A 20,669-nucleotide genomic window follows, 5' to 3' on the forward strand; every position below is an offset into this window, starting at 1 on the left:
CCTGATAGAGACTGGACAAACCCCCACGATTAAGACACCCCTCTGACTTGGAACTGCAGCCATGCCTGGAAACAACCTTCCAGCCAAGCAATAGACATGCCTATAAAATAACACCGAAAAATAACGTGCTCCATGGAAGGATTTTATGAGAACAAAAGGGCAACATTTGCCCAAAAGTAAAGATGAGAAGGCAGGAATGGGTAGGAAAACCAGATGAAAGAAAATGGGGAACCCAGGGTGGAAATGGGGAGAGTGCTGACATGGTGTGGGGATTGCAACCAACACTATGGAGCACTTTGTGTACAATTTCTTGAATGGGAAACTAATTTTAGAAAATGGTTAAAAATAAATTTAAAGGTAAAATAGTAAAAAAAAAAAGTCTAAAAAAATGAACCAATGATACTTTTCATTTCAAGATGGCCACTTGAGCTCATTTAACTCCCATCCGGCCTCTTAAAATTACATTGAAATACCAAATAAATATTAAAATAGAAAAAAATGGTATCAACGATGGAAAACGGGAAGGTGCCGTTACTTAGCTAGGCAGTTCGAAGTTCTGCAAACTCTGATGAAGTGGTATTGGACTGAGATACCGCTCATTCTAGGGCTCAGCACAGGAAGGAAGGCAGGCTTTGTTTAGGTCTTAAGTCAGTGGGATTACTCAATAAAGTTCTTAAAAGTCCCTCTCCTTGCTTGATGTCTGAGTGATGTACATGCCTTTTGCTTGGGTCCAGAGGTCGCTCCTCATGACCTGGAAGCTAAGGTCAGATGTCAGTGCACTCAATATACAATGTGGAGGGAAAATAGGATGTCACTGGTTTATCTCATGTCTTACCCTGCTGGACAGAGCTGTGATGACTCCCTGTCCTGGAAGTATGCGAGCTTCTCAGTCGGCCCCTGGGGTGGCCCAGCTGTGTTCTCTGGGAAGATGGCCTTTATCTCCATGACTGCATCTAAAGTAGACATTCGAGAGGATCCACCCTGAGAGCTGGGTGGCCTTAGGAGCCCCTTTCTATTGATGTGGGTTGAGAAGCCCAAGAATGGCCACAGGTTTGAGCAATCAGAGGCTTCCCTCCCGCCCCCAGAGATACGATCATTCAAACTCCTTAAATCTGGATATGAGACGAGGAGCAGGAGTGTCTTAGTAACAGGCTGTGCGTATTCCGGTAGCCGTCAGCAAAGACTTCATCATGGTCTCTGCCTCAGAGAAATGGGTAAGTGTACCCCAGAGTAGCTGCTGCTTGTTGTGAGCCGTCAAGTCGGTTCTGACTCATAGCGACCCTATAGGACAGAGCAGAGCTGCCCCGTAGGGTTTCCAAGGCTGTAAATCTGTATGGAAGCCAACTGCCACATCTTTCTCCCGCGGAGCCACTGGCGGGTTCCAACCGCCAACCTTTAAGTTAGTAGCCACACAATCACTGTGCCACCAGGCCTCCTTCCTGAGTAGCTAGCCAGTCGCAGCCTTAAAACCTATGAAACCCCATACAGCTTTGAGATCTGCTTATTACTGGGCAGGATACTCGCGCATGGTGTCCTGGTGACCACACTTGGTTCTATTCTGAGCACGACTGCTTTGCTTTTTTCATTTTCACTGGACACAGAGCAGTGTTTTCAAGCTACAAGCTGTGACCTATTAAAAAAAAAAAAAGACCTATTAGTGAGATGTAAAATCAATTTAATGGGCCACTATTTTTTTTTTTATAAGCAGTAAAATAAAACCAAAACCAAAGCCGTTGCTGTGTCGTTGATTCCGACTCATAGCAACCCCCGTAGGACAAAGTAGAACTGCTCCTTAGGGTTTCCAAGAGCGGCTGGTGGATTTGAACTGCCGACCTTTCGGTTTCCAGCCGAGCTCTTAACCACTGTGCCACCAGTTGTTGTTATGTGCTGTCGAGTCGGTTCCGACTCATAGTGACCCTGTGCACAACAGAACAAAACGCTGCCTGGTCCTGTGCCATCCTTACAATCGTTGTTATGCTTGAGCTCATTTTGGCAGCCACTGTGTCACCAGAGCTCCCAATAAAATATAAATAAATAAATAAAAAGGAACAGAACAGATTAGAATGTATCAATTTTCATTGCACATCAACCCAGTGCTGTCGAGTCGATACAGATGACTGTGTGTATTGGCTTGCGATGCAAAGTGATCGTATCGTGGGTTAGGTCATCACACGGAAGATCTTCTAACACAGTCTTTAGAAGATGTCTGCTGAATAAACAGTTTTCTATAAGTGAGGTCGAGTAATTTAGACAGAAAGGGAGTTTTAAAAATTGAGGTATTGGGATAATTCTGTTTTCTGCTTTATTTTGCCCATCAAAACACAGCTGTGGCTAGTCCTTTATTTCTGTGTAACTAGCAATGAAGTACAGGAAGGTCAGTGGTTCGAACCCTTCATCCGCTCCTCAGGAGAAAGATTTGTTGATTAGCTTCCATAAAGACCCTATGGGACAGTTCTATGCTGACCTGTAAGGTCACTGTCAGTCAGAACCAACTGGAAGGCAATGAGTGGCAATGAAATTGAGCAATTAGCGCCCCCTTCTGTTCTTCCGCCACACAGTGCAAGCAATCTATTTGAGCACTTGTCACGCCAGGTGTAATAACTTACGCACCTGTCTTCTCTGTCTTCTGACCGAGGTATAGTGAGTCCTGTAATTCAAACCATGCCCTACTAAGTCTTGGATCATTCCTGCTCTCTTCACAGCATCCAGCCCAGTTTCCTGCTCATGCTGGAACTCTACAAATATTTGTTAAATAAACAATGAATGAAGGGGATGCTAACTAACGTGTCGCCCTCTCATTTTGACCAGAACTTAGGTTTCCAGCCAAATGTCGCCCCATACATCCTACTATCCTACACCATGGAGATTAAGATGCCTTTTGGCCTGAAAGAACATTCTTAAACTTGTCAAGTTTAAAAATGACACTTCTTTTGAAAAAATCAAGTCCCCTAAATACAGATTTAGTGTAAGTATGTAAATAAATGAAATAAAACCTAATAGTTTTTAAAATGCAGTTCTTCCATTTATTATGTGGAAAAACATAACCATTTGTTTTCTGGTTAATATAAAAATAAGACTGGTGCTAGTAAAAAGAGTGCATCCCCTCACCCCCCCATTGGAGCACCAAATAGTAGGGAAACAGAAGAGTTTTCCTTGTGATGTAAATTGCCCCCCTCAACATTTCAAGGAATTAGAATTTACTTCCTTGCTCTTTCACCGGTTTCTTTCCTCATTTTCTCTCCACATCACAGCTTGCTCAAGGCTAACTGAAATTTTGCTCCATGTCTCTAAAAATGGCTGCTTCCTTAGATGACTGGCCCATAATTGGACGTATTATAAAAACGAGTTTTTCTTCTAATATGTTGTGGAATTCTGCAGGAATGTTTAGCGGTGGTGTTGGAGGGGGAACCTAGCATATTCCATCATGGAAATGCGTAGTCTTGAAATTTCAATATAATTTCCGAGGTTGAAGAAAGCACTTCAATTAAAGGCCTGTCCAGGGCCAGCAGGCTCTGATCTTCTTGCAAGTAGCAGCTATTGGCTCTGTGGGAGGTCTTTCTGGGAACAAAAGACAGCCCTGAGCTGTGAAGCTCTTAGGAGAAAGGAAAAAGGCTCTGTCCCTTGGGGGATACTGTTGTTTCCTCCAAAATACTTCATACCCCTGACCACCTCTCCCCCTCCCTGCACACACAGCGGGAGAAGAAACAGTGAAACAATTTAGAAGAAAAACAGAAAATGGGAAAAGTTCATTTTAATCAGCATGCTTTCTGCTTTTTAAAAAGTATATGCTCCCTATTGGAAACATCCTAGTTGAAAAATTCAGGAGAAGTGTAACTAGGGTATCAGAAAAGTCTCAGGTGAAGAAGGTAAGCTAGGCAGGCAGGCCTCTGCAACCTGCCTCCATCCAGCATTCACAGAAGGAAGTGTTTGCCAAGGTATTGAAGTAGGCAGCCTAGAGTTTAGAACTCTGATAGTTACTCCAGATTTATTCCTGAGCTTGACAAATTCTGTAGCCTACGTCTTACTCATAAGGTGAAGAGTACATTCGTTTGTAATATTTTTTGACATCTTCTACAAAAGGGAAGACCAATTATAGAGGCTTGTTACAGAAAAAAATATATGTGTAGCCTATTTAAAAATGGATCATTTAAAAAAGTCACCAGGACTGTTGTTATGCCTGTTGCTAAGGACTAAAGAATCTTAGTTATTATTAACAGACTGTCTTCCTCTGTACACCCAATACATGTGGACTTTGTTAGCATTTAAAAGCGTTAAATAGGTTGCCAAAAAATATCAGTAAAAAAACAATTGACATTTTTCAGCGCTCACTTTGTGCCAGACATTTCGCGGAGTTCTCATTGAATGCGTTGGTCTCATTGAATGTAATTCTTTTGCTTACGTGCATTTATTTTCTCAACCAAGATCATAGTACTGCAAAATGTGTTAATTTGTGAATTTAAGTATTTTAGTCAACCCCCACCCCCACACACACATACACACACCTTCCTGGGTAGATGAAAGGAAATTGCCAAAATATTAATAATTGTTGAAACTGGGTGGCTAATATGCAGGGCTTTGTAATACTATTCTACTTTTGTGTATGCATGAAAATTTCCATGATAAAAAGTAAAAATCACAAAACGTAAAACACAGCAACTCTTCTTGAGATCAGCAATGTTCCTTTCTCCCCGTCTCCACCTCAGTGTGACAGCTGGCCACATCTGGGGGGACATGCCTGCCCAGCTGGTGAAGGAACCCTTGGTGGCACTTCCACTTGTCCACCCTTAGTACTTCCTGATATTTATATACCACGGACTGCCAAAAGAACAAACAAATCTGTCTTGGACGAAGTACAGCCAGGACGCTCTTTAGAAGCAAGGATGGCGAGACTTTGTCTCATGTACTTTGGACATGTTATCAGGAGGGACCAGTCCCTAGAGAAGGTCATCATGCTTGGTAAAGTCGAGGGTCAGTGAAAAAGAGGAAGACCCTCAGATGGATTGACACAGTGGCTACAACACTGGGCTCAAACATCACAGTGATGATGAGAATTGGGCAGTGTTTCATTCTGTTGTACATGGGGTCACTATGAGTCAGAACTGACTCGACGGCACCTAACAACAAGTCCTTCCTGATGGACTCAGAAACTTTCTCTTCTGACCTCATTTTTTAGTCTCTGCCATACACATGTGAATGTGTATAAAGGTGTTCATGTCTTTGCTTGGTGACTGAGTCAGTAGGGGGCACTGTAGGGGACACCTGCTTTTTTGCCTGCCAGAATCCCTTCCTACCTTCATGTGTTAAGAGCAGCCCCCTTTCTATGGGGAGCAGATACTCACCTACTCTAAGTACAGCTGCCGGGTGGGGCTGCTGCTCACAGTACCCCACTTCCATGGCCATCGAGGTGGCTGTATGATCAGGGTCTGGCCTCACCTACTCTGCTGGTCCTGACCACAATAACTGACCCATGGGTGGACACATGGCCTGAGCCAGGTCAGTTAAGAGTCCTTTCCTACAATCTTATTTATAGATGGTAAAAGCAAGGACAACACAGGACTGGGCAGTGTTTCCTTCCATTGTACATGGGGTCTCTATGAGTTGGAACTGACTCAATGGCACCTAACAACAACAGCAGCAGCCAGAAGCCCTCTCTTTCCCCTGGGATCCCTAGCTGAGCTGATGGAAGCTGGGAGCTGTCCCTGCTTATTCTGTGCCTACCCCCACCAGCCCATCAGCCTATAGAAGAAGCTCCTATGCAGTGGAGTATAAGATCAAAACACTGACAAAAGGAGAGAGAAAAGAGTAGGAACAAAAGTGAGTGAGTGTGAGAGAAATGACTTTCAGAGGTGCTGGGTCCAGCCATTCCTGAAACCCTCATCCTTTCCCCATCTTAAGGTGGGAGTCGATACAGTTGCTTCTTTCCTCAACCTGGAATTGGGATTTTGTTATCATATGGGAAGCAGTCTTGGTCAGTATAGGGAACTGCGCTATAAAGACAGGAGCCTGCTGTCCACTTAGAGTAGTGCGACCTGTATTCCAGGTAAGCCTTACCATCTACAGCAGTGGCCGGTACATGACAAGTACTCCTCCTTGATACACTCTTTGGTCATGATTCTCTTGACCCCTTAGTGCACTGATTAAAATAGGGATAATATTCATCTCCTTCACACCCTTGACCATGGATGTAACTTAAGGATTATTGCTGGTTAAAATCTGAGCATCTTTTTTTTTTTTCTTTCAATTTTTTTTTATTGTGCTTTAAGTGAAAGTCGAGTTTGTTAGTTTCTCATACAAAAATTTATATACACATTGTTAAAAAAAAAAAAATTAAGTGAAAGTCGAGTTTGTTAGTTTCTCATACAAAAATTTATATACACATTGTTAGGTAACCCTATTTGTTCTCCCTGTAATGTGACAGCACACTCCTCTCCACCCTGTATTTCTTGTGTCCATTCAACAAACTCCTGGCCCTTTCTGCATTCTCATCTCACCTCCGGACAGGAGCTGCCCATTTAGTCTCGTGTGTCTACTTGAGCTAAGAAGCACACTCTTCACAAGTATCATTTAATGTCTTATAGTCCAGTCTAATCTTAGGAGATCTGAGCATCTTAAAAAACGGCTATTTTTTGCACCTGGAAGCACCATTTTTTGCACATCTAGAAAAATCTACCTACAACACACAGGTTCCTAGTGCAGTTTTCTAAGCATCCCCTCCCCTCCAACACGCAGCACCGCAGGCCCACCACCAGGCCCATCCATCACCCTGCCCTGTACGAGGCCCCTCTTACAGGATCTTCTGTGATCTGGTGTCAGAGCACATCTGCAGCAAGGCAGAGGTGATACGGAGAAACCTGGCAGCTGTTTAGACGGGAGGCCAGGCTGTGGTGTGCCAGCACAATTAATGAGTATCCTCACTCAGGAAGTGAAGAGCGTGGGGGCTGGGAGGGGTGTCTTTCACCAGTCAATGGCATTAAGAAAAATCAGTGCTTTCACAGCTCCTTTACTGGGCCACCGTAAAAGGCTTTCTGTAGCTCGCTGTGCAGATGGAGGTCCCTGTGCCTGAGGAAGCTGGAGGATTCCACCCCAGACTTTTCAGCAGGGCTCATTTCAACCTTGAATTAAGCTCCCAGCATGAGTCCCTTATACTTACCAAGTGGTTATAATCTTTCCGAGAAGATTATAGTTTATGTGACCAAGAGCCCAGCTGGAGAAGATACTTGACTACCGTTTAGGGCATTTGTTTTACCTGCCCAAAGAAGCGTTAACCTAAGTCCTTTTCCTCCAGTGCCCCTGGAGCCAGTGGATAGAAGGGGGCATTATTGTTTTGTTTTTCTATTGACTCTTCAGTAACCATGGAAGGGGTTTGTGTAACCTGGAGAGGCTGTTTACGACCACTGTCTAATCCTTTTGTTATTATTCTGTCTGATTGCCACAAGTCAGGAAAAGAGTTCCGTCCTGCTTCCAAAAACTTAGCAATGTTTGGAAACAGCAATATTTTCCTGTTTTTAGTTCATGGTTTTTCTCTGATTAATGTTTAAAAGAAGACTTGGAAGGAAAAGCTACATTAAAACACTAAGGATATAGACACTCATCCTAAACATTTTGGAAGATGCTACTCACCAACTTTAGAACAGTTAGCTTTGGGGAGGAAGGGGCAAGAGCCAGGAAATGGGCTTTTAGCCATATCTGTAAAGCTTTATTTAAGAAAGGAGATAGCAAGGGTATTATATGTGTGTGTGCTGTGTTTTTGGTAGAGTTCACAAAATTATGAAAATAGGTTAAAAAATTTAAAAAATGCATAGTAAGCCAGTGTTCTTGTGAACTTTCTGTCTGAGCCTATTTCAACGCGTGTGTCTGCGTTTTTTCAGGCAGGAGAAAGACAAACAGGAGGTTGTGCGGGGAGATAACACCTGGGTTGAGGGAGGGGTTATCAATTTTTTGGCCTCCCTTTTACCATAGAGATTACAACAAACAAACTTTCAAAAAGTGCGTGTCTACAAAGCAAAAAGCAGTTTGGGGCCAGAAGAGTTATCTGTTTAATTTCTTGTAAATTGGGCATCTGTGTGTAGGCACGCACAAAAAAAGGAAATTTAGGGAGGTTTCTTCGTATGGAGCTAAAGCACCTTATATATTTTTTTCCCCCAGACTGATTTCGTCCTAGAACCTAAGCGTGTATTCTGTTGACTTCTTTTTTTCTGAGAGGCTGGGATTGCTTTCAGGATAGAGTTTCTTCTTGCCCATGGTGCTTTGCTGGGACATTGTAATTGCCTCTGTTGAACTGAATAGTACAAATGGGTTGTTTCTATGGTATCGGCTAAGTGGGATGAAAAGGTGAAACCCTAGATCTTGCGCTGAGAGGTCACGGTGCTACCGCCCCCCGTACTAACTGTCTGTCAAAGTGGACGCGCAGCCGAGGCCCTCTTTTCAGGCTCAGGCACTTATCTGTAAGTAACTTCTCATGCAAATTCATGCAGGAAAAAGCAATGACTTTGGCTTATGTTGTCGCTAAGCCTAGAAAATCCCTGCCAACCCCAGGCTGCCGGCTTTTCCAGTGCCTTCTTATTGGAGGAGAATTTTAAACTGAAGGTGAGCGAGAAGCAGCGTCTGGGAGAGTCCCTCCCAGCCAGGCTTTGAACTAACAATAGGGCAGGTTGAGGGAAAGCTGATAAACGCAAATCCTGGAACACCGGCGCCGGATCACACCGCCGCCGCCTTGGCCAGTGGTTGTCAGCGCTCTGGCTCCATCCCCAGCCGGTCACCCACCACCTCAGTGCGCTCCGGAGAGTTCGTCCTTTCATCAGCGTTTGAGCTTCTGGGTGCAGGTTTTCCTCCGCCACCACCACGCTCTTTCTGCAAGCTGGCTGTTTGAATCAGCAGGCAACTAAATTAATCTGATTGAATAATCGGCTTCTTAGTACTTAGGAGTGGCATTTGGAAAAAAGAGAGCCTGTGGGGGAAATAAAAGCAGAGTGCAACCTGCACCTCGTCTTCCTCAGTCTCAGCTGCGCTTTCCTCAAGGCAGATTTCCTTGGGAAGTATTACCTTATAACGGCATTATAACTACTTTTCTTCTTAGAATGGCCAAAAAACAGGAGGGGGGATGCACAGGGGCGGCTCGGAATTTCCTTTTAGATGCGGTTCTACTACTTTTTACCTTGGTGCAAGCCGCACGCAGTTCTCATTCCCTGAGCCCTTCTCCTCCGACTTTCTTCCGCCAAACCCCTTTACCGTCCTACCACCGAGGTTCTCGCAACCCTGAGTCCAAACTGAGTATCAAGGGGGGTGACCCCGAGTTTGGGAGCCTTTTGAGACTTGCAGGAAGGGAAACAGGGCTTCACTCCCAGTGCTCCTGGCCCTTGCCCGCCCGGAGCCCCGAGGGGTGGGGTGGGGTGGGGTGGGGTGGGGTGGACCAGGGACCCAGACCCCGCCCCCAGGCCAGCACCCAGCCCGCAGGGCCCGTGGAGGCGGCGGGCGCTCCAGTCCGCTGTCTCCAGCTCCAGTTCCTGATTTCCCCGGGAGCTGCGGGGCAGGGGAGGCGGCTCCGGGGCCAGCCTGAGGATTTGAATGAGAAAGCAGGTTGTCGCGGCCGCACACCGCGCTTCCCAGCCCGTTTTAGGGTTGGTTTCTTCTGGCCGGCGGGGAGACGTGTCTTTTGGGGGGCTTTTCTGTCCCTCGACTGGCTTTTAGAGTTGGGGTTACAGCTGGGGCTCCAGCACTTTGGAGGCTGCTCCTGTGCCCAAGGCTCCGAGGGGTCCTCCTGTGCCGGACACCAAAGCCGAGGAGGTCAGTGCTTTCTGGGGGCGCGGCGGGTGGGGGCGGGAAAGGCGGGGTTGTGCAGGGGGGCACACCGGGTGGCCAGGTGAGCTAGTGGGCAGGTGGCCCGAGAGCCCCTCTCGGCAGTCCCGGGCCGGCAAGCTCCACTCGGGGCTCTGAGTGTCGATGCATGTAGGGGGGACCTCCCAGAAACCCCCCAAACCCCGCGAGGGGAACTGGGCCACTTGGGGTCCCCTAATTCAGAGGGATGTGCGTGAGTGTGCCCGCGCCGGGATTTAATGCTGGGATCGGCTGTGCTGGCGGCTGGGGCGTCGCTCGGTAGGGGGTTAGACGAAGTTGCAGGACGCGGGGTCCCGGGACCCCTCTCACAGCTGGACGCGGCCGGGAGCGCAGGTCTCTTTTCCCTGCAAGTGGAGTCCGGCGGCCCTTCCTGCGCGCGGTGACCCTCCTCAGGACCCTGCGGGGGAGAGGCCCGGGTGTGCACAGCTCCAGGAGGATTCGCTCCATTGCTCTTTCCCGGGATAACGAGGCGCACCCAGCGGTGCACACCCAGGCCGGGCAGTGGCGCGCTCTGTGCCTGCGCGGGGTTGCCATGGCGACGGCGCCGCGGCCGAGACGCCGCCCCGCGCCCCGAAGCCCAGTCCCCGCGCCCCGAAGCCCAGTCCCCCGCGGCGCGCTGCGGGGAGGCCCCCAACTTGGTCTTTGTTGTGTATAACCTGCTGTCTGTTTATGTCTTGTTTTGACATTAGGTGTTTAGCCTTAAAACCGTATAACCTAAAATTGAGAAAGAAAAAAAACTCCCCTTTTCCCCTGTACCCCTCATGTACCATTTTGGTCCCAGACGGAAGAAGATGGTGAAAAATTGCTAACTGGAGCAGTAAGGGACATTCTCTTACTCCCCCTCCCCCCAGGGAAGTGTAGGCACATAAAAACATTTACTTCCTGGTGGCAGTTTTTAAAAATTCAGTCAGGTGATTGTTGAAGAGCGCTGGGGACAGACCTTGCCTCCTTTCTCCAGGTGTAGAGCCAGGTCTGTCCAGGTATCCGATCCCGCAGCACCTGTGTCCTCCTTAGGGGACACCTATGACAGCTAGTGCTCTCCAAAGCCAGCCACGGTGGCCCCGGGTAAAATCAATTAAAAAAAAACAAAGCCTTTCCCAGAAGGAGTGATTGTTTTTTCAGTTGCCCCTGCGTTTTGATCACTTCTGGGGTTGGTCTTCTGCAGGAAACATTTCAAGAAGCGTCAGCACAAACCAGTCCGTTTTCTCAAGCCTTCTGTTAAGGGGATCATTTTTATTTTCTCAAAATAGTGACTCTTGACCTCCCCCTCCCCCCTTTTAAATCCCATTTGTTTGCACACAGGCTAGCATTTGGTAAGGGTACACTTCTTCAGGGGTATGTAGAAGGATCTGTAGCATCTTCCTGCTCGTTGTCCTTAGGCTACATCGGTATTTGCCAGCATGATTGATACCTAGTGGCTAACAAATAAATAACTGGTTAGAATTAATATAACTGCTAATAAGAATTTAAAGTGGAATTACTCTCCCTGAAGTAAAATGTGGCATAAAATAGCGTGCGTGAAGTAATAGGTTCAGTCTTGTTATATCCTACTTTTAAACAGTTTACTCGAAAAAGTGGCAAATGTTTATTCGTGTTATAAGTTTTAAATGAAATCAACATAGTCATATTTTCAAGTGATTAGCAGATGACATGCTGTTAAAGTTATTTCTTCCATTGTTTCAATGTCAATGCCTAGACATCATGCAACCCGCCTAGCTCATGTTTAAATGTCCAATTGAATTTCTTTCCCTCGTTTCTCATAATTAAAAAAAAAGAAAAAATCAGGCAAACTTAATTTTCTGGTTCAGATATTTTGTGACCCTCTTTGGTGGCTTGCAGCTAGTTCCAATTCCCTAATTCTCAGTGACATGTTTTCTACTGGTTCCAGGAGACAAACTGCAGCTTTAGCAGATCATGGGATAATGAGATTGGGAATGCCGGGAGAGGCAATGGGAACAAGACAAAGGAAGAGAAGGTTGATGGGCAGAACCAGGATTTACAGCTGCCCCGGACTCCTAATAAAAGCTGTTAAAGTCGTTGCTGCTGTTTGATACATTTTCCCACACCATCAACATCATTACACTTATATTTGAAATCAGTCTTTAAATATTTATTGGGGCAGAATTATGCAAATAGAACATGATAAAGGTGCTTTATGTTAGGGTGCCGTAATGTAATACACTATGAAAACTCTTGATGAAATAGTCTCTTCTTCATCTGTTCATTTGGTCAGCAAATATCTATGAAGAACTGATAACACGTAAGGCACTGCGAATAAGCGCAGATTCTTGCCCTCAATGAACTAAGAATCGTGAATTCTGGAATCACTCTAATGCTATTTCAGACTCCCAGGGTCAAAAAAGATACTACCTCTGGTACTCTTAAGAATAGCTGATTTCGTGCAGAGCAACCACGCTTCTAGATTCAGAAACCTGAATGTCTAAGACCAATGCTTTAGCCAACGCTTAGACCTTGTTAAGAAAAAAAAAATCGAATATTGTTTTCCAGCAACTTAGAGAAGAAAAAACTTTATATCAGGTGAGAAGTGTTGTCTGTCCCTCCCTGCTTATGGTTTTATAGTACAGACTCAAACTTGCAGTCTTGGCAAACACAGGGCCGAGTTTGGGAGAAGTCTAGAAATTCTGCAATTCTCAAGTTTCCAACATGCAGATAAGGTAAGCAATTCAGTAGTCCTTTGTTCTGGCTCCGTGTTTCGTGACATAACCTCCTGCAGGCCCCTTCCAAGAACAGCGTTAGTGTGCGTGCCTCAAGGATTGTGACTATTACTTCTCTGAGCAAAAAAAAAAAAAAAAGGGGGGGCAGGGGGAGGGAGAATGTAAAATTAAGATAAAAGGAATGCAGTAAGGCATTTGAACATTCTACCGTTTGAGCTGGGTGGATGGCGTCATTTCCAGGTGTGCAATAGAGTTCCAGAAGAGTTTAGACTCCACTGAAATGCATTACAACCATGGCAAACCACTGGCATAATATTGACCAAGGTTGGCAGACAGTTCCTCTTATCCCCAGGATGTGGGAGGTTAGAGAGACTGTGGGCTTCTTTCCTTAACTGCTTCATGAGTCTAATAACAGCGAGAAGCTCAGAGAAGCTTGCTGAAGAGCAAAGAGCTGTTGCTCTTTGTCTAAGAAAATCAGACTCAGATGTGAACTGCGGACCAACTGGTGAAGAACTCATTACTTTGAACAATGGCTCCCCGGCCTGGAAGCATGTTCTGTCTTCCCACTAAAAAAGTCCAGGCTGGCTTTGGTCATAAGGAGAATCATTTAGACACAGTTCAGTAGACACTCACTCACATCTCTTTGACACCCGTGACCATTTTTGTTTAAGGAGAAATCCAGTACTGCTGTGGTCAGGGTGTGGCGAATCAGAAGTGCATTTTAAGAGGCCCGTGAAGAAGTTTACACAGCTTTGTGTTATTATCTTCAAGGTCTTTCTCCTGTGCTTCAAAGTGGTAGAGGCAGGATGGATGCAGAAGGGACCATCAAGAGAACTTTTACAGCAAAGTGAAAAACGTTCTCACCACCTCTGCATTTTGGGTTATAAACCAAGTGTGTGTGCCTTATTACAATCATAAAGTTTACAGAGCAGAGAAGGATGGATCTGCCATGTGTAGGATATAAATCAGGAAACCAGGGCCCAAGGTTGCGAAATGATTTTCTTAAAGTCACACGGCTGAGAAATGGCAGAACGGGAATGAAAATGCAGAGTTGCTGATTTCTAACGACCCTGCTGCCTCCAGGAAGCCTAGGGAGGGTGGGTAGATAGAAATGGCAGTATGAAATCCTGATTGTAGATTCGCTGTTTGCAACCAGGTGAAGTTGCTAGATTTGTAGGTCAAAAATGGTCAAAATCAGCAATTTCATACGATTTAACCTAATATCATTGAGTGGACTTGATAGGGGGACGCTTCTGGCTGTAGATCTATTTATACAAAAACAAAACAAACCCATTGTGGTTGAGCGGATTCCGACTCACAGCGACCCTACAGGACAGAGTAGAACTGCCCCATAGAGCTTCCAAGGAGCGCCTGGTGGATTTGAACTGCCGACCTTTTGGTTAACAGCCGTATGCCACCAGGGTTTCCATATTTGTTTATAAGCATGTGTATGTCATGAGAACATGTACTCATGGATGCGTAAGCGCGAGAGGGCCCTTTGTCAATTAGTATCTATCTTGTCCTAAGAAGTATTGGCATGATTAGGACTTAAATCAAGAGCAAAGAGTTTTTCTGGTTATTTATTGTCCAGTGAGCATTTTAAACAAGGGAAGTGAACATAAGACTGGTACGGAGCCCTGGTGGTGCTGTAGTTAAGAGCTACGGCTCCTAACCGAAAGGTCAGCTGTTCGAATCTACCAGCTGCTCCTTGGCAATCCTATGGGGCAGTTCTACTCTGTCCTGTAGGGTCGCTATGAGTCAGAATCGACTCAGTGGCAATGGGTTATGTGACGGGCAGTTATTGCATGTTGTCTTTATAATTCACAGTAATTCCAAGCGGCAGGATTTATTACCCTATGTTACTGACGAAGCTCAGAGGACTTAGTGTCTTAGCCCAAGTTCTCAGTGGGTATGGACCAAAGTTAGAATTTGAGCCCAGGTCTAGCTTCCTCTACTCTCTCTATTATATGTCGTGTAGCCACTCAGAAAAGCAATATAAAATTCATGAAAAATACAGAGTTGGTTTTATTTTCAAATTCACCATTTCATACGAAGTGTAGGCAGGTGGAAGTGTCTCCAGTCTGTTACTTGGCGAGTGGGGAAGCTTGTTCCCTACAGCGGGACTGTTGTTAGCTGCATCCAGTTGGCTTCCTACTCATGGCAGCGCCACGGACAACATGACAAAATGCTGCCTGCTCCTGCACCATCTTCATCATCGTTGGCATGTCTGAGTCCCTTGTTGTGGCCTTTGTGTCCTGCCTTCCAACCCAGGGGCTCGTTCCGGCACTATATCAGGCAGTATTCTCCTATGGAGGAGCCCTGGTGGCGCAATGGTTAGGCTCTCGGCTGCTAACTGAAAGGTCAGCAGTTTGAACCCACCCGCCAGTCTGTGGAATAAAGATGTGGCAGTCAGTCTGCTTCTGTAAAGATTAAAACCCTGGAAACCCTATGGGGCAGTCCTCTTCTGTCCTAAAGGGTCACTACGAGTCAGAATTGACTTGGTGGCAAAGGCTTTCATTCTTTTAGGATCTCTAGGGTTTTCATTGTCTAATTTTCGGAAGTTGATCTTCAGACCTTTCTTCCTCGTCTGTCTTAGTCTGCACACTCTGCTGAAACCTGTCAGTTATGGGTGGCTGCTGGTATTTGGAATACCAGTGGTATAGCTTCCAGCATCACAGCAGCATCCAAACCACCACAGAATGACGAACTGACAGACAAGTGCTGGATCCGGAGCTTAGGAGATTATAAATTCAAGTCTGGCTCCAGAAAAAAAACATTCAAGAGTTTGTTTATAAACGGTGGTGGCTATTTGTTTAGAAGTGAGTGGTGTTTAGGGTCTGTTCTGCAGAGGCTTTTCCACATCAAAGTCGCTTACTTACCCCTTCTGGCTTGTTGTGAAATTGCAATGGGTCTGACGATGTTAACGTGTGTCTCCTGGCATCCCAAGACTAGGATACGAAGTCCATCTTACATAAACGTTGCCGACTGAATCCCAAGACTAGGATACGAATTCCGTCTTACATAAACTTTGCTGACTGATTTTTCTTGAAATAGCATTGAGAGATCTACTGCTGGAATGGACCAGATGGTGCCTTCCTGTCATGCTTTTCACACCGGGCATCAGAATCACCTTGGGCAGGTGCTGAAAATGTCTAAAGTTATGCCAGAAGCGGGAGTTTTCGGTGCTTCTAAGAACTGCCTTGGGTGGTGCTGGGAAATTGAAATTGGACTGTACTGAGCTGGTTTCAGAGTTGCGGTAGTTTTGAGCTCGTTCACCCATGGAGGCACCGAGGCTCAGGGTGGTGACGTGTCACGTCCACCCCTACACAGCCAGTATGGGGCTCGTTTGGAGCTCGAACCTAAGTCAGCAAGAGCTTGAGCTAGTGTTTTCAGTAGCACAAACCCAAAAACCAAATCTGCTGCCATCGAGTTGAGTCAACCCTATAGGGCAGAGTAGAACTGCCCCATAGGGTTTCCAAGGAGGGGCTGGCGAATTCCAACTGCCAACCTTTTGATTAGCAGCCGAGCTCTTAACCACTGCGCCACCAGGGCTCCTTCAGAAGCACAGCACATTCGAAAATCAAACCTTCTCTCTTGGAGTCAGGTCTCTGACTCTAGCCGGGAAGGAAAGGCTGAGGGTTTCCAGAAAAATTGGCTGCTAGATCTGCCTTGGAATTCAGCCTCTGCTTGAGACACTGAGCAGGATGCTGGAGTGCTCTCTGGGTTTCGCTCTTCTTCGGTTGTCTTCTCTGGCTTATCCTAAAGCAGTCTCTTTTCTCTGGGATTTACCATTCTGAGTTTTACAAGAGCTTTGCAGACCTGTCTAGCCACTCAGGTGCTCGGGCATTACCTGCCGAACCGCCGCTGGAAGGCAGAGGAACCTGCCCCTGCAGCCTGCGAGTTACTGATTAACTGGTCCAAGGCGCTCTGCTTGCTCTTTCTTCTGCCTCCACTTCCTCTTGCCAGTCCACAAGAACCAGACATTTGAACTCAGCCTCCAACTTCCTCTTCTCTCCCTCCTCTTCCATTAAAGGGGCCTCTGGACCTTGCCATATTTCCCCATGGGTTGCTAATGGAACCTCTGCAAAACTACTGGAGGGAACTCGAAGATCTAAATGCCTTTTTTCAGGGGTCAGAATCCTGGACAGAAGTTGAGTGAGTTGATTTGCTGTGTACGCTTTAGTTTCCTGGATTTATTTCTTTTTGCCAAACACCTCTTTCTTAACTTTGAGTCATATGGGACATATTTAAAAAGGTATATAAAAACAAATTTATAAGAAAATTAATTTTTTTAAAAAAGGGACTTCTTTATAGAAAATAATGCCTTCATAATAAGGAGTTAGGGTTATGCAAAGATCCTTTGATTCCGATTTCAATTTAAAGGCTACTTGTTCCCTATAACCATTTGGGAGGTTTGAGAAAAAGTGTGTCTTGGCTTGTATACATAATGGAATATCTCAGGAAGGATACACAAGAAACTAATGGTGTTGGTTACTGAGGGACAGAGGCTGGAGGTAAACTAGTTCTGGTATATCTTTTTGTGCCTTTTGAATTTTGAACACTTTAACTTAAAAAAAAAATAAAGTGTAGAAAAAAGAAAACTTCGGTTTCAATAATAAAGGAATAAATAGGTAGCCGCCTCCTAGCACCTAACTGGTAGGAGCCTGGGAAGCATTTTTAAGAAAAAGAAACACAGTTCTGTTCCTTACTATGTTGTCCTTAGGTCTCACCAAAGTTCGTATATAGTAATTTTTAAAAATTTTATTTCATCGTGCTTTATGTGAAGGGTTACAGCACAAATTAGTTTGTTATTCTGACATTTATGCACAAATTGTTTTGTGACATTGGTTGTAATCCCCACAATGTGTCAGCACTCCCCCCCTTTCCCTTTCTACTCGGGGTTCCCCTGTCCATTCATTCAGTTTTCCTGTCCCCTACCTTCTTCTTGAGTTTGGCTTTGGACAGGACTTGCCCATTTGGTCTGGTATACTTGATGGAACTAAGAAGCACCTTCCTCATGTGTGTTAGTGTTGGTTTTATAGGCTGGTCTAATCTTTGGCTGAAAGATGGACTTCAGGAGTGGCTTCAGCTCTGAGTTAGCAGGGTGTCTGGGGGGCTTATATTTAGTAATTTTTAAAAACAGTGTTCTCTAAGCATGGGCTGTCGGCTGTAGCTGGTCTCAGTGGACCAGTGGCAATCAGACTCCCAACTCATGCCGAAGGAATCCTGTCTTATGCTGGCTGTGTTATCTCTGGAGTGAAGGCTAGGGAGCCCCATCTCCATTCTTTTCCCGTAGAGAGCTCACTGTAGTGTGATTATTCCTGTATTTTCCTGAACAGTGTCTGAATGGGAGTGTCAGAGTAATCTTTTCTCAAATGCAAAAAGAAAAAAGCTTTCATACAAATGGTTTGTTCTGAACCACAGCTTTTCTTCTCAATAGGTTGTGTTTTGGAAGTATTTTGCTTTTTACTGGGTAAATCATTAAAACATCATCTTGGAAGAGCGAGAACACAGACTGTGTACCAACTTCTTTTCATTTGTCAAAAGAGAGAAATGTGAAGCCTGTTATTCAGGGTCCAAGTTTAAGTTGAAAACAGAAACTCACGTCAGGACCCATTCTCAGCACATTCTTGAAAATTTCTCATCTCATCTCATTCTCACCTGGTGAAATTAAAATATATATATATGTATATATAAACCCAGTGCTATGTATATATAAAACAAAAAAACCAAACCCACTGCCGTGGAGTCGATTCCGACTCCTAGCAGCCCTACAGGACAGAGCAGAACTGCTCCGTAGAGTTCCCAAGGAGCACCGGGCAGATTTGAACTGCAGACCTCTCGGTTAGCAGCCATAGCACTTAACCACTACGCCACCGGGTCTTCCATACATAAACATAGATAGATATAGATCTATCTATCTGTATATTTTCTCATAGGATTTCTCTTATTACTATGTTGCTTTTTCTTCTTTGGAAAAGAATAACTGATCAGATATTCTCAAGGTTAAAAATTTAGAAAGCATGAAAGGGCATTGTAGTGAAAATTCTCACTATTCTTTCCCTCAGCCATCCAATTCTTTCTCTCACAAACCAACAATGTTATTAGTTTCTTCTATATTTTTTCAAAGACATTTTATGTATAAACAAGCAAACACACACACGTACTTTCTTCCTTCTTTTAAAAATCAGATGGTAGTGTACTATCCCCAGGGTTATGCATTTCGCTTTTTTCTCATAACATTATGTTTTGTCTGTCTTTCCACAGCGGTTTGTGGAACTTCCTCTTTTATTTTTTTCATGGCTTCATATTTTTCTACTGCGTGGATGTACTGTACCTTCCGCAGATGTCTATTGATGGGTGATCAGGCTGCTTGTGATCTTTTCAAAGCAGCGGTGCAGTGAATAACCCTACACTTACATCATTTTGTACCTGCCCCTTTACCTTTTTTTCTTTCTCCCCTCTTTAAGCCGACGACTGATTCTTCCAGATCTGGCTTTACCCACCCACCTTCAGGAACTCTTTCCTGACTGCTTCAGTTTTTCTGAACCCCTGCGGTATGCTTTGTTTGCCATCAACTACACATCCACCCTTTGCTGTGCAAGTTTTTTTTTTTTTAAGTAATTTTTATTGTGCTTTAAGTGAAAGTTTACAAGTCAAGTCAGTCTCTCGTACAAAAACCCATATACGCCTTGCTACACACTCCCAATTACTCTCCCCCTAATTTTAATGAGACAGCTCTCTCTTTTCCTGTACATTTTGCCAGCTTCTAACCCGCTCCACCCTCTCATCTCCACTCCAGGCAGGAGATGCCAGCATAGTCTCAAGTATCCACCTGATCCAAGAAGCTCACTCCTCACCAGCATCCCTCTCCAACCCATTGTCTAGTCCAATCCATGTCTGAAGAGTTGGCTTCGGGAATGGTTCCTGTGCTGGGCCAACAGAAGGTCTGGGGGCCGTGACCACCAGGGTCCCTCTAGTCTCAGTCAGACCATTAAGTCTGATCTTTTTATGAGAATTTGGGGTCTGCATCCCACTGCTCTCCTGCTCCCTCAGGGGTTCTCTGTTGTGTTCCCTGTCAGGGTAGTCATCGGTTGTAGCCAGGCACCATCTAGTTCTTCTGGTCTCAAGATGATGTAGTCACTGGTTCATGTGGCCCTTTCTGTCTCTTGAGCTCATAATCGCCTTGCGTCCTTGGTGTTCTTCATTCTCCTTTGATCCAGGTGGGTTGAGACCAATGGATGCATCTTAGATGGCTGCTTGCTAGCATTGAAGGCCCCAGACGCCACTCTTCAAAGTGGGATGTAGAATGTTTTCTTAATAGATTTTATCATGCCAATTGACTTAGACGTCCCCTGAAACCATGGTCCCCAGACCTCTGCCCCTGCTATGCTGGCCTTTGAAGCATTCAGTTTATTCAGGAAACTTCTTTGCTTTTGGTTTAGTCCAGTTGTGCTGACCGCCCCTGTATTGTGTGCTGTCTTTCCCTTCTCCTAAAGTAGTTCTTATCTCCTATCTAATTAGTGAATGCCCCCCCACCCTACCTCCCTCCCCCATCTCGTAACCACAAAAGAATGTTTTCTTCTCAGTTCAAACTATTTCTCAAGTTCTTATAATAGTGGTCTTATACAATATTTGTCCTTTTGCAACTGACTAATTTCACTCAGCATAATGCCTTCCACGTTCCTCCATGTTATGAAATGTTTCACAGATTCCTCACTGTTGTTTATCGATGCATAGTATTTCATTGTGTGACTATACCATAATTTATTTATCCACTCACCCATTGATGGGCACCTTGGTTGCTTCCATCTTTTTGCTATTGTCAACAGTGCTGCAGTAAACATGGGTGTGCATATATCTGTTCGTGTAAAGGCTCTTATTTCTCTAGGATATATTCCAAGGAGTGGGATTGCTGGATTGTATGGTAGTTCTATTTCTAGCTTTTTAAGGAAGCGCCAAATCGATTTCCAAAGTGGTTGTACCATTTGACATTCCCACCAGCGGTGTAGAAGTGTTCCAATCTCTCCACAGCCTCCCCAACATTTATTATTTTGTGTTTTTTGGATTAATGCCAGCCTTGTTGGAGTGAGGTGAAATCTCATTGTAGTTTTGATCTGCATTTCTCTAATGGCTAATGATCGTGAACATTTCCTCATA

General features: G+C 45.0%; 1 protein-coding gene across 8 annotated transcripts in view; it reads left to right on the top strand.

Annotated features, from left to right (window-relative positions):
- Positions 1-20,669, top strand: part of PLCH1 (phospholipase C eta 1) — a 277,526-nt gene that overhangs the window by 22,527 nt on the left and 234,330 nt on the right. For 4 of the 8 annotated variants that reach the window (XM_049867196.1, XM_049867201.1, XM_049867202.1 and 1 more), the window contains exon 1: positions 9,536-9,783. The exons of 2 other annotated variants lie outside the window; for them this stretch is intronic. The gene's annotated coding sequence lies outside the window, so the exon portion shown is untranslated. Of the gene's footprint in view, positions 1-9,535; positions 9,784-15,993; positions 16,682-20,669 lie in introns of those variants that run through there. 2 more of the 8 variants (XM_049867200.1, XM_049867199.1) reach the window with 2 other exon arrangements.

This window comes from Elephas maximus, chromosome 23 (assembly GCF_024166365.1).
Source record: "Elephas maximus indicus isolate mEleMax1 chromosome 23, mEleMax1 primary haplotype, whole genome shotgun sequence".
NCBI classification, from domain to species: Eukaryota; Metazoa; Chordata; class Mammalia; order Proboscidea; family Elephantidae; genus Elephas; species Elephas maximus.